This window comes from Salvelinus alpinus, chromosome 2 (assembly GCF_045679555.1).
Source record: "Salvelinus alpinus chromosome 2, SLU_Salpinus.1, whole genome shotgun sequence".
Lineage (NCBI taxonomy): Eukaryota > Metazoa > Chordata > Actinopteri > Salmoniformes > Salmonidae > Salvelinus > Salvelinus alpinus.
In genome coordinates this window covers 110,879,017-110,892,545 of record NC_092087.1, presented here as the reverse complement: position 1 = coordinate 110,892,545, position 13,529 = coordinate 110,879,017, and the positions used below count along the sequence as shown (strand labels likewise).

The 13,529-nt window shown below is 40.5% G+C and overlaps 1 protein-coding gene and 1 long non-coding RNA gene across 2 annotated transcripts in view; one reads left to right on the top strand and one right to left on the bottom strand.

Moving 5' to 3' along the window:
• Positions 1-13,529, top strand: part of LOC139548984 (zinc finger protein 180-like) — a 347,214-nt gene that overhangs the window by 266,781 nt on the left and 66,904 nt on the right. The window lies entirely within an intron of this gene.
• Positions 7,970-10,644, bottom strand: LOC139550619 (uncharacterized). Its single transcript, XR_011670093.1, has 3 exons — positions 10,570-10,644; positions 10,087-10,282; positions 7,970-9,163 (listed from the first exon to the last, which is right to left on the bottom strand). It is a non-coding gene; the product is annotated as an uncharacterized lncRNA (long non-coding RNA).

Genomic DNA, 13,529 nt, shown 5'->3' with positions numbered 1-13,529 from the left:
CACTAACTATATATTACTACTGAATCACACACCAGCATCACTAACTATATATTACTACTGAATCACACACCAGCATCACTAACTATATATTACTACTGAATCACACACCAGCATCACTAACTATATATTACTACTGAATCACACACCAGCATCACTAACTATATATTACTACTGAATCACACACCAGCATCACTAACTATATATTACTACTGAATCACACACCAGCATCACTAACTATATATTACTACTGAATCACACACCAGCATCACTAACTATATATTACTACTGAATCACACACCAGCATCACTAACTATATATTACTACTGAATCACACACCAGCATCACTAACTATATATTACTACTGAATCACACACCAGCATCACTAACTATATATTACTACTGAATCACACACCAGCATCACTAACTATATATTACTACTGAATCACACACCAGCATCACTAACTATATATTACTACTGAATCACACACCAGCATCACTAACTATATATTACTACTGAATCACACACCAGCATCACTAACTATATATTACTACTGAATCACACACCAGCATCACTAACTATATATTACTACTGAATCACACACCAGCATCACTAACTATATATTACTACTGAATCACACACCAGCATCACTAACTATATATTACTACTGAATCACACACCAGCATCACTAACTATATATTACTACTGAATCACACACCAGCATCACTAACTATATATTACTACTGAATCACACACCAGCATCACTAACTATATATTACTACTGAATCACACACCAGCATCACTAACTATATATTACTACTGAATCACACACCAGCATCACTAACTATATATTACTACTGAATCACACACCAGCATCACTAACTATATATTACTACTGAATCACACACCAGCATCACTAACTATATATTACTACTGAATCACACACCAGCATCACTAACTATATATTACTACTGAATCACACACCAGCATCACTAACTATATATTACTACTGAATCACACACCAACATCACTAACTATATATTACTACTGAATCACACACCAGCATCACTAACTATATATTACTACTGAATCACACACCAGCATCACTAACTATATATTACTACTGAATCACACACCAGCATCACTAACTATATATTACTACTGAATCACACACCAGCATCACTAACTATATATTACTACTGAATCACACACCAGCATCACTAACTATATATTACTACTGAATCACACACCAGCATCACTAACTATACTACTGCTAGAAGAGACACAGTCTGCTGATTCCACTCAGGACACATACCAGAGAAATATGCGCCTAGGGCAACTGGACACACTAATGATAGAAGAGACACATAGTCTGCCAATTCCAATAAGGACACATACCAGAGAACATGCTGGGGCACTGAGTTAAATACAGGGTTGAGTCATAGGCCTATAGGATAGATGGACATATATTATTTTTAAGACAAGCACGGGTCTGGCCACTATTATAATTTTACTGAAAGCAGATAATGGGCGTTAGTAGGCGTGAACAAGCAGGAAGCCTGAACTAAAAAGATAATGATGGCAGGAAGAATTAGGGGAAGTATGCTTATTTGCATATGGGGTGGACCCATATGCTATTTGTGTATAAATGTTGGAGCCGGGGCTGGGAAGCGGGGTGTGTTCCGCGGGACATTCCAGCTGGCTATACAATTGTATTAAAAGCCTAAATTGATTTCACAAGTTCTTACGAGTGTTATATATTTGAGACTATTTACCACGACAGGTCCGACAGTAGGTCTATGTTGTTGTTAGGCCAATTTGTGAAACACTTAATGTACAAACCCTCAGTTTCAGGCTGATGGCAAAGCTAGCTAAAGAGCATTTTACTGGTTGAAGTGTTTTATAAGTATAAAGCATAAGGCTGCAAGCCCGACACCGGGACACCTATGACAACATCCAGCTCAAAGTGCAGGGCGCGAAATTCAAAATCTATTTTTTTTTTAAATATTTTTAAAAAGAATTAAAAAAAGTCCAATACACCATTTGAAAGATAAAGATCTTGTGAATCTAGCCAACATGTCCGATTTTTTAAATGTATTACAGCAAAAACACCACGTATATTTATGTTAGCTCACCACCAAATACAAAAGAGGACAGACATTTTTCATAGCACCGGTAGCATGCACAAAGCCAACTTAACTAACCTAGAACTAACCTAAATAACCTAGAAAAAACTACCTCAGATGACAGTCCTATAACATGTTACACAATAAATCTATGTTTTGTTCGAAAAATGTGCATATTTGAGCTATAAATCAGTTTTACATTCATGCTACCATCAAAGCTACAGTCAGAAATAGCACGGGAGTAGGCAGAGTAAATACAGACACCAACTTCAACTACCTAATTACACATCATAAAACATTTCAGAAAAATATATGGTGGATAGCAATTGAAAGTGCTATTTCTGACTGTAGCTTTTGACTGTAGCTTTTGAATACAGACAATATTTCAGATTCTTTAAATGTTTTACAGCGAAAACACCACATATTTATGTTAGCTCACCACCAAATACAAAAAGAGAGACAGACATTTTGCATAGCACCGGTAGCATGCAGCTAGCATGCAGCTAGCATGCAAAGCCAACCTAACTAACCTAGAACTAACCTAAATAACCTAGAAAAAACTACCTCAGATGACAGTCCTATAACATGTTACACAATAAATCTATGTTTTGTTCGAAAAATTTGCATATTTCAGCTATAAATCAGTTTTACATTACTGCTACCATCATAGCCACCATCACAGCTACAGTCAGAAATAGCACGGGAGTAGCCAGAGAAAATACAGACACCAAGGTCAACTACTAATTACTCATCATAAAATATTCCAGAAAAATATATGGTGGATAGCTAATTAAAGACAATGATCTTGTGATTACAGACAATATTCTTTAAGTGTTTTACAGCGAAAACACAATATATCGTCATATTAGCTTACTACAATAGCAAACATAGCAACAGCATTGACTCAAGGCAAACGGTAGCATAGCATAGCATAGCACAGTTCGACAGATATATATGAAATAGCATCCCAAATTGGGTCCTTATCTTTGTTGATCTTCATTCAGAATGTTGTACAATGGGTCTTTTGTTCAGAACCAGCTTTGTTTGGATCCAAAACGAACTATTCCCCTCTTGAATTAGCAAGCACACTGGCCTTCCTGTGCTAACCTCTCCATCTTGAAAAAAATTATTCCTACGCATCACGTATAAAATCCCGAATAAATTTAAATAATATAATTAAACTATATTTAAAAAACATACTTTAGGATGATATTGTGACATGTATCAAAAAAAATCAAAGCCAGATGTCATATTCATCGAGAACGACCGTTTTCCAGGTGGAGAGTCCTGGTCCGAGTTCGCGCCTCAGGAAAAATATATTATGGCGGTCGTCTCATTCAAAGAGGGTGTATGCATTCTCTGAAAGGGATATTCAACTGCTTTCTGTTCTCACTTCCGCATGAGACCCAGAGGAACGTGTATGACGTGTTTCTACAGTCCTAAGTGACATGACCTTTTATAGACATGCTTTTGAAGAGCGACTTAGCTTTTGGAAATCTCACTTCCGGATAGGAAATGAGCTGTAAAAAGGGTTCTGTTTCACCTAGAGACATAATTCAAACGTTTTTAGAAACTAGAAAGTGTTTTCTATCCAATATTAATAATAATATTCATATTGTACGAGCAAGAATTGAGAACGAGGCCGTTTGAAATGGCCACCTCTTTCCAGGGTACTCAAGGCTCCGCTTACAGCCATAACAGGATAAAGCAGTTGATTTGCGACAATAACACAAACATATTAAGCAGGTGATTTAAGCAGGTGATTTAAGCGAGCCTTACAATTATAATCCAATAGTAGTGTGAAATGCACTCTAACCTGTAAATGGAGGCTATTTTTGCTGTCAGCCTATGAGAACTCCCCCTTTTGCTCCAGGCAGATATACTACATCCATAACTAGTGGTTTCCTCATTACCAGATATACTACATCCATAACTAGTGGTATCCTCATTACCAGATATACTACATCCATAACTAGCGGTTTCCTCATTACCAGATATACTACATCCATAACTAGTGGTTTCCTCATTACCAGATATACTACATCCATAACTAGTGGTTTCCTCATTACCAGATATACTACATCCATAACTAGTGGTTTCCTCATTACCAGATATACTACATCCATAACTAGTGGTTTCCTCATTACCAGATATACTACATCCATAACTAGTGGTTTCCTCATTACCAGATATACTACATCCATAACTAGTGGTTTCCTCATTACCAGATATACTACATCCATAACTAGTGGTTTCCTCATTACCAGATATACTACATCCATAACTAGTGGTTTCCTCATTACCAGATATACTACATCCATAACTAGTGGTTTCCTCATTAGCAGATATACTACATCCATAACTAGTGGTTTCCTCATTAGCAGGGAGGTGTTTCTGCAATTAAATTGTGTGTGCATCACCCTCGTGCTGCAATTTTAGCAAACACATAAAGGGGCCATTTTTGGAGATCAAAGCTTGTCTGGCACACTGCTTAGGTTTGACTGTCTTAAGACAATTGTAAAATAATTTAACAGACCTCTGGGCATCACCTTTTACCTCAAATACACAGTGGATTTCTGCTGTTGCAGGCCTTTAACCATCTGTCTGACCTTGTTCATCACACAGGAGAGAGATGTGACTATCGTGGATCCTCTGGGGAGCCTCGACAACATCATGGGGCAGAGAAGAGTCTCTCCAGATCAGAACTCCTCAAGAAACACCAGCAGAGGCCCACAGGGAAGAAATCTATTTGCTGCTCTGACTGTGGGAAACGTTGCAAATCTCCATCAGAACTTAAAATACACCAGAGAACACACACAGGAGAGAAACCTTATAGCTGTGATCAATGTGGGAAGAGTTTTACTACATCTAGCAATCTGACTGCACACCAGAGAACACACACAGGAGAGAAATCATACAGCTGTGATCAATGTGGGAAGAGTTTTGCTAAATCGAGCCATCTGACTGCACACCATAGAACACACACAGGAGAGAAACCATATAGCTGTGATCAATGTGGGAAGAGTTTTTCTTCTTCTAGCTATCTAACTATACACCATAGAACACACACAGGAGAGAAACCATATAGCTGTGATCAATGTGGGAAGAGTTTTACTCAGCCAAACAGCCTGAATATACACAAGCGGACACACACAGGGGAAGAGATACTCTGATAAAAGATCTCTGATTAAACATCAAATACATGAAGGAGTTGTTTCATGATATCAATTAAATAATGTCACAATGTAGAATGTTTTAATGATGTCACAATGTAGAATGTTTTAACATTTGTCCCTGTTACACTTCCCACGTTGGTGACCCACTTGAATCAAAATGCAACACTTCAAAATGTAGCGATCTGTTTTCTACAAATTGTCCTCTAACCAGGGATGTTCACGTTACTCCCAGATTCCGTGTGGTTTTTGAGCTGTTAGTTTTAACAGGACGTGCAACCTCATCTCCCTCCTCTCGCACAAATTATTTTAGCATGATATTGGTGAGTTATGACAAATAAGTGTTGTGTTCCTTTGTTTAGTGACCCCTACATTTAATGCATCACTCCAAAATGTAGCTGACTGTCTTCTGCATGTTGTCCTCTAACCAGTGAGGTAAAATATATCTCCCATTTCCATGTGTTTTTTTAGTTGTGTTAGTTTCCATATCACATACAACCTAATTTCCCCCCTAATCGATATCAGTAGTTTATTGCTACTTGTCAAAACAACAGCGTTTTTGGTGCAGGACAACTTGGTTTCTGATTGTCTCAAGGTTGGCAGTCAAAAAGTTTTGCGTTTAGCCAGTAGTTGCCATGGATCTTATTTTGACTGCATGTTTTTCTGTTTTTGGAGATGAGTTTTGTTTGGGCTCGTTCCAAGTGGACGACAGTTCTAGAAGCTAGTGGACGTGAATGTTTCTGTTCTATATGGTACCAGGGAGAGATGACCTCAGGGCCAGACCCTGGTCTCTACACAAAGAGTACTGTTTTTACAGCAGATACTGTCTGCTGAGAATTATAACTATCTTTGATTCAAATCTAAACCTTGTGACCCGTTCTGTACATCTATTATCGGTCATGTAGGTTGAAAGGAGAGTATCTTGGCTATAAAAGACCTTTGTACTTTTGTCCTGTGGGTCGACCAGCCATCATTATCATAGAGCCTTCAATTGATTCACTTTATATGTGTACGTTGTATTGACCTGCTCCCTTATTTAGAAGTGAATACAGATTTAGTTAAAGAATAACTCTGACTTGTGTGATAAGTTTCTCTCCTCATTTGATATTAAAGAAGTTAACCACCACATTTGGCAATGGGGATGTTAATCTTCACTTGGTGACCTGGCTCCTGACGACCTGGGTAAATGACCTGGCTCCTGACGACCTGGGTAACTGACCTGGCTCCTGACGACCTGGGTAAATGACCTGGCTCCTGACGACCTGGGTAAATGACCTGGCTCCTGACGACCTGGGTAAATGACCTGGCTCCTGACTACCTGGGTAAATGACCTGGCTCCTGACGACCTGGGTAAATGACCTGGGTAAATGACCTGGCTCCTGATGACCTGGGTAAATGACCTGGCTCCTGATGACCTGGGTAAATGACCTGGGTAAATGACCTGGCTCCTGACGACCTGGGTAACTGACCTGGCTCCTGATGACCTGGGTAACTGACCTGGCTCCTGACGACCAGGGTAAATGACCTGGCTCCTGATGACCTGGGTAAATGACCTGGGTAAATGACCTGGCTCCTGACGACCTGGGTAAATGACCTGGCTCCTGACGACCTGGGTAAATGACCTGGCTCCTGACGACCTGGGTAAATGACCTGGCTCCTGACGACCTGGGTAACTGACCTGGCTCCTGATGACCTGGGTAACTGACCTGGCTCCTGACGACCAGGGTAAATGACCTGGCTCCTGATGACCTGGGTAAATGACCTGGGTAACTGACCTGGCTCCTGACGACCTGGGTAAATGACCTGGGTAAATGACCTGGCTCCTGACGACCTGGGTAAATGACCTGGCTCCTGACGACCTGGGTAAATGACCTGGCTCCTGACGACCTGGGTAAATGACCTGGCTCCTGACGACCTGGGTAAATGACCTAGCTCCTGACGACCTGGGTAAATGACCTGGCTCCTGACGACCTGGGTAAATGACCTAGCTCCTGACGACCTGGGTAAATGACCTAGCTCCTGACGACCTAGGTAAATGACCTGGGTAAATGACCTGGCTCCTGACGACCTGGGTAAATGACCTGGCTCCTGACGACCTGGGTAAATGGTACACGAGGGATCCCTCAAACTTGGGATCTCAGGGAGACCAAACTTCGGCAACAGAGCAGATGGACCCACCTTTGATCTGAGAGGCAGCGAGCCGAGTGGATACCACATCTCAAACGTAGTGGAGTTTTTAGAAAAGCCTCGTAGGCTTTGAGTGTGTATTCCTGTGTGAGGGGGGCACCTTGGAGGTGTAAACAGGGCCCAGGCAGCTATGTGAACTGGATGAAAACTAGAATCTGTGTTTACTAGTTAAGACCATGTATGATATACTGTAAGGTGCACCTGTAATTATTCCCAGTATGAGAGGAGTTGCTAGATTTATACAGCCAGTAGACACTATGTTAATATTGTAGAAGCATTGTAGTTGATTATGTGAAATGAAAGTTGTTTTCTGTCAGTGGTGAGCAAACTTGTCCAACAAAAACATAGGATATATTTGTTTTCTTAAGGGGGAAAGTGTTACAGGCTTTGGTTTTTCCATTTATGTTTTGAGGTTGGACTTTAGCACGTCTAGCTCGTTAGCACGTCTAGCTCGTTAGCACGTAGGACGCACTGATTGGTGTCACCTCGTTAGTCAAATCAAGTTTATTTTAAATAGCCCTTCGTACATCAGCTAATATCTCGAAGTGCTGTACAGAAACCCAGCCTAAAACCCCAAACAGCAAGCAATGCAGGTGTAGAAGCACGGTGGCTAGGAAAAACTCCCTAGAAATGCCAAAACCTAGGAAGAAACCTAGAGAGGAACCAGACTGAGGGGTGGCCAGTCCTCTTCTGGCTGTGCCGGGTGGAGATTATAACAGAACATGGCCAAGATGTTCAAATGTTCATAAATGACCAGCATGGTCAAATAATAATCAGGAGTAAATGTCAGTTGGCTTTTCATAGCCGATCATTAAGAGTATCTCTACCGCTCCTGCTGTCTCTAGAGAGTTGAAAACAGCAGGTCTGGGACAGGTAGTACGTCCGGTAGACAGGTCAGGGTTCCATAGCCGCAGGCAGAACAGAACAGTCAGTATGTGTTACACCTGTGCTGGCTTGTCCATCTCGTTAGTGGGAAGCTGTTTCACCTGAGCTGGTCCAGGTTCTATTTAAGAGTGTCTGGCCCAGTGCTCCTGTTGTCTTGATAGATGTGGAGAGTCAACACCTTTAGTTGCTCCACCTTTTTGGTTTGCTTCCTGTCTGTAAGTTTGTTGTGAGTTTTTCTTTTGTTTGCCTCTTGGGCAGATTTAGTGGGTCTCATGGTGGTTGTCTTTTAGGTCCCAGTTGTTGTTACTAGTCAATTTTCAGTGGACACCCCCATAGTGTCTTTCAGAGCCCCTCCTAAAAAAACAAGTTATATTTTGGGTTGGATATTGCATCCAATTAATATTTTAAACAATGACATTTCTTTACAATGCTCGTTTAGTCTTTCAGTTTTTCTTCTGTTTTTTTCTCTTAAGTTTGTACTAAATATCTCTTTATTTTCGTTGTTTTTTCCTGTGAAGCCATTGTGTTGCATCCATGTCTGAAATGTGCTGTATAAATTAAGCTTGATTTGATTTGAACATATTGCAAAACAAATTAACCCAATGACTGACCAATCAACAGACTCTTGGTCCATCTTGGTATGAAAATCAGTCTCAATCCCACTTTTCAAGCCTGCTGAAGGCGTGGTGGAGTGGTAAACACCACCCCCGGCTCTACCAGGGGCTTGAGGTGGTCTCCCACAGCTCTGCTTATATCATGTTCTGTGGCCTTGCCGTTCCATTTCTTGACTGCCCCTGTAACATAGAAAGACATTTAGTCATATTATATAAAACACAGTAAATGATATGGAGCATCTATGGCTTCAGTTACACCTGGTACCTAAATGTGACATCTGATCACTCCAAGCTGCATTAGGTTCAGATCTACCAGGATGGACCTTTGACATAGTCTGGACGCAGTCAGGCCACCGAATATGCATAAGCAATGTCAAAAGATGAGTGAGGAAAAGTACATTTTACACAAGTGACCTTCATAATAATTTAAATGTTATTTGTCACATATGTATGTTATTGCGGGTGTAGTTAAATGCTTGTGTTTCTAGCTCCCACAGTGCAGTAATATCTAACCAAATGCTTGTGTTCTTAGCTCCAACAGTGCAGTAATATCTAACCAAATGCTTGTGTTTCTAGCTCCAACAGTGCAGTAATACCTAACTAAATGCTTGTATTCCTAGCTCCAACAGTGCAGTAATATCTAACTAAATGCTTGTGTTCCTAGCTCCAACAGTGCGGTAATATCTAACTAAATGCTTGTGTTTCTAACTCCAACAGTGCAGTAATATCTACCAATGTCACCACAAATACCTAATACACACAAATCTAAGTAATGGAATAAGAATAAATCAAATCAAATGTGTTTATATTTATATAGCCCTTCTTACATCAGCTGATATCTCAAAGTCCTGTATAGAAACCCAGACTAAAACCCAAACAGCAAGCAATGCAGGTGTAGAAGCACGGTGGCTTGGAAAAACTCCCTAGAAAGGCCAAAACTAGAAAGAAACCTAGAGAGGAACCAGGCTATGAGGGGTGGCCAGTCCTCTTCTGGCTGTGCCGGGTGGAGATTATAACAGAACATGACCAAGATGTTCATAAATGACCAGCATGGTCAAATAATAATAATCACAGTAGTTGTTGAGGGTGCAACAGGTCAGCACCTCAGGAGTAAATGCTCCTGCTGTCTCTAGAGAGTTGAAAACCGCTGGTCTGGGACAGGTAGCATGTCCGGTGAACAGGTCAGGTTTCCGTAGCCGCAGGCAGAACAGTTGAAACTGGAGCAGCAGCACGGCCAAGGGACTGCAAGGAGTCATCATGCCAGGTAGTCCTGAGGCATGGTCGTGGGGCTCAGGTTCTCTGAGAGAGAGAAAGAAAGAGAGAATTAGAGAGAGCATACTTAAATTGACACAGGACACCGGATAAGACAGGAGAAATAGTCCAGATATAATAGACTGACCTTAGCCCCCCGACACAAACTACTGCAGCATAAATACTAGAGGCTGAGACAAGAGGGTTCAGGAGACACTGTGGCCCCATCCGATGATACCCCCAGACAGGGCCAAACAGGCAGGATATAACCCCACCCACTTTGCCAAAGCACAGCCCCCACACCACTAGAGGGATATCTTCAACCACCAACTTACCGTCCTGAGACAAGGCGCCAACCCAGACAGGAAGACCACGTCAGTGACTCAACCCACTCAAGTGACGCACCCCTCCTAGGGACGGCATGGAAGAGCACCAGTAAGCCAGTGACTCATATATATAAATATATGGACAAGCAATGTCAGAGCGGTATAGACAGATACAGTAGAATAGGATAGAATACAGTATATACATAAGAGATGAGTAATACATAGACTAAGATACAGTAGAATAGGATAGAATACAGTATATACATATGAGATGAGTAATACATAGACTAAGATACAGTAGAATAGGATAGAATACAGTATATACATATGAGATGAGTAATGCATAGACTAAGATACAGTAGAATAGGATAGAATACAGTATATACATATGAGATGAGTAATACATAGACTAAGATACAGTAGAATAGGATAGAATACAGTATATACATATGAGATGAGTAATGCCAGATATGTAAACATGCAGGAGATCCACGAAGGAAAGACAGTGATGGTGGTCAGTGACGTTGTTGTAAATGGAGGGTAAAATGGTAAAACGTTTGAGTTCATTCTGTCCATTATTACATCATTACATCAAGTGTTCCAATGGTAAAACGTTTGAGTTCATTCTGTCCATTATTACATCAAGTGTTCCAATGGTAAAACGTTTGAGTTCATTTTGTCCATTATTACATCATTACATCAAGTGTTCCAATGGTAAAACGTTTGAGTTCATTTTGTCCATTATTACATCATTACATCAAGTGTTCCAATGGTAAAACGTTTGAGTTCATTTTGTCCATTATTACATCATTACATCAAGTGTTTCAATGGTAAAACGTTTGAGTTCATTTTGTCCTGGTCACTTTGCCTGCTGTTTATTGCCACGTTGGGATGCAACCTTTGTTGTCATTTTTTTTAAAAATCATTTTACCCCCGTTTTTTCTCCCCAATGTGGATCTTGTCTCATCGCTGCAACTCCCCAATGGGGATCTTGTCTCATCGCTGCAACTCCCCAATGTGGATCTTGTCTCATCGCTGCAACTCCCCAATGTGGATCTTGTCTCATCGCTGCAACTCCCCAATGGGCTCAGGAGGCGAAGGTTGAGTCATGCGTCCTCTGAAACATGACCCGTCAAACCGCGCTTCTTAACACCCTCCCGCTTAACCCGGAAGCCAGCTGCACCAATGTGTAGGAGGAAACACCGGGCGACGCTTGGCCAATTGTGTGCCGCCCTATGGAACTCCCGATCACGGCAGGTTGTGGTAAAGCCCGGGATCGAATCCGGGTGACGCCTCTAGTGACGCCTCTAGCACTGCCATGCAGTACCTTAGACCGCTGCACCACTCAGGTCTATAGTGACACCTCTAACACTGTGATCTAGTACCTTAGACCTCTGCACCACTCGGGTCTATAGTGACAACTCTAACACTGTGATCTAGTACCTTAGACTAAAAGTGGAATTTTGACATTATTACCGTTATATCAACACTCCCAACACTCCCAACTATAATTCTCTTTCCATGTGACCAAACATTTCTGAGGCTGAGTCTCAAATAGTCGCCTGTTCCTTTTAATAGCCGGGCAATAGCACACATAGCAAATACATTTTGGGTCTAAATTAAAGGAGCTACAATTATAGTTTAATTACATGTTTTAAATAAAATGTCCATAATATCTGCATTAATAGTGGAATGATCGTGTTTCACAATATTTCTAAACATAAAAATATATTCTCTGTCTTCTATTGTGCTGTTGACTGAATGTTTGTTCATGTGTAACTCTGTGTTGTTGTTTTTGTCGAACTGCTTTGCTTTATCTTGGCCAGGTTGCAGTTGTAAATGAGAACTTGTTCTCAACTGCCGACCTGGTTAAATAAAGGAGAAATAAATAACACATAATAATACATAATAATGTAGGAGCAGTATAGACCTAGTCTGTTCATTATATACATCTACATGATGTATTGTTACACCATGTAGGAGCAGTATAGACCTAGTCTGTTCATTATATACATCTACATGATGTATTGTTACACCATGTAGGAGCAGTATAGACCTAGTCTGTTCATTATGTACATCTACATGATGTATTGTTACACCATGTAGGAGCAGTATGGACCTAGTCTGTTCATTATATACATCTACATGATGTATTGTTACACCATGTAGGAGCAGTATAGACCTAGTCTGTTCATTATATACATCTATATGATGTATTGTTACACCATGTAGGAGCAGTATAGACCTAGTCTGTTCATTATATACATCTATATGATGTATTGTTACACCATGTAGGAGCAGTATAGACCTAGTCTGTTCATTATATACATATACATGATGTATTGTTACACCATGTAGGAGCAGTATGGACCTAGTCTGTTCATTATATACATCTACATGATGTATTGTTACACCATGTAGGAGCAGTATAGACCTAGTCTGTTCATTATATACATCTATATGATGTATTGTTGCACCATGTTGGAGCAGTATAGACCTACAGTAGCTAGCTGCTAATTTAGATGTAGTATAACTTAATGAAACTGCCTTAAATGTGCTGTAGTAAACATTTTTTATTCTCACTAATCAATCAACACATTCCTGTCTTTGTATGTCTCAATATAATAGTATCATTTGATTAAATCAATTTAAAATAATCTTTGTCTGAAAATAAAATATGATACTCAACTGCGTTTCCCCTCCAGTCAGCAGACGGCGATGTGCGTCTTTCATGCGACGCTGCCAGCGTGACGTGTAATCTAGTGGACGGTTCTTCATAAACAGTTCGTCAACCACCTCGGTAGCTTGCTAGCCAACATAGCCGAAAGATTCAAGCAATTTATACGCTTTCGGCGTATATTAGCTTCTGTGTGTTAGACACACTTCTGTCGTATCTACTTGTTAACCTATTTAATTTAATATTACGTTATTTGTTATTAGTCAGCTATAGTAGCTGGCTGGTTAAGTTA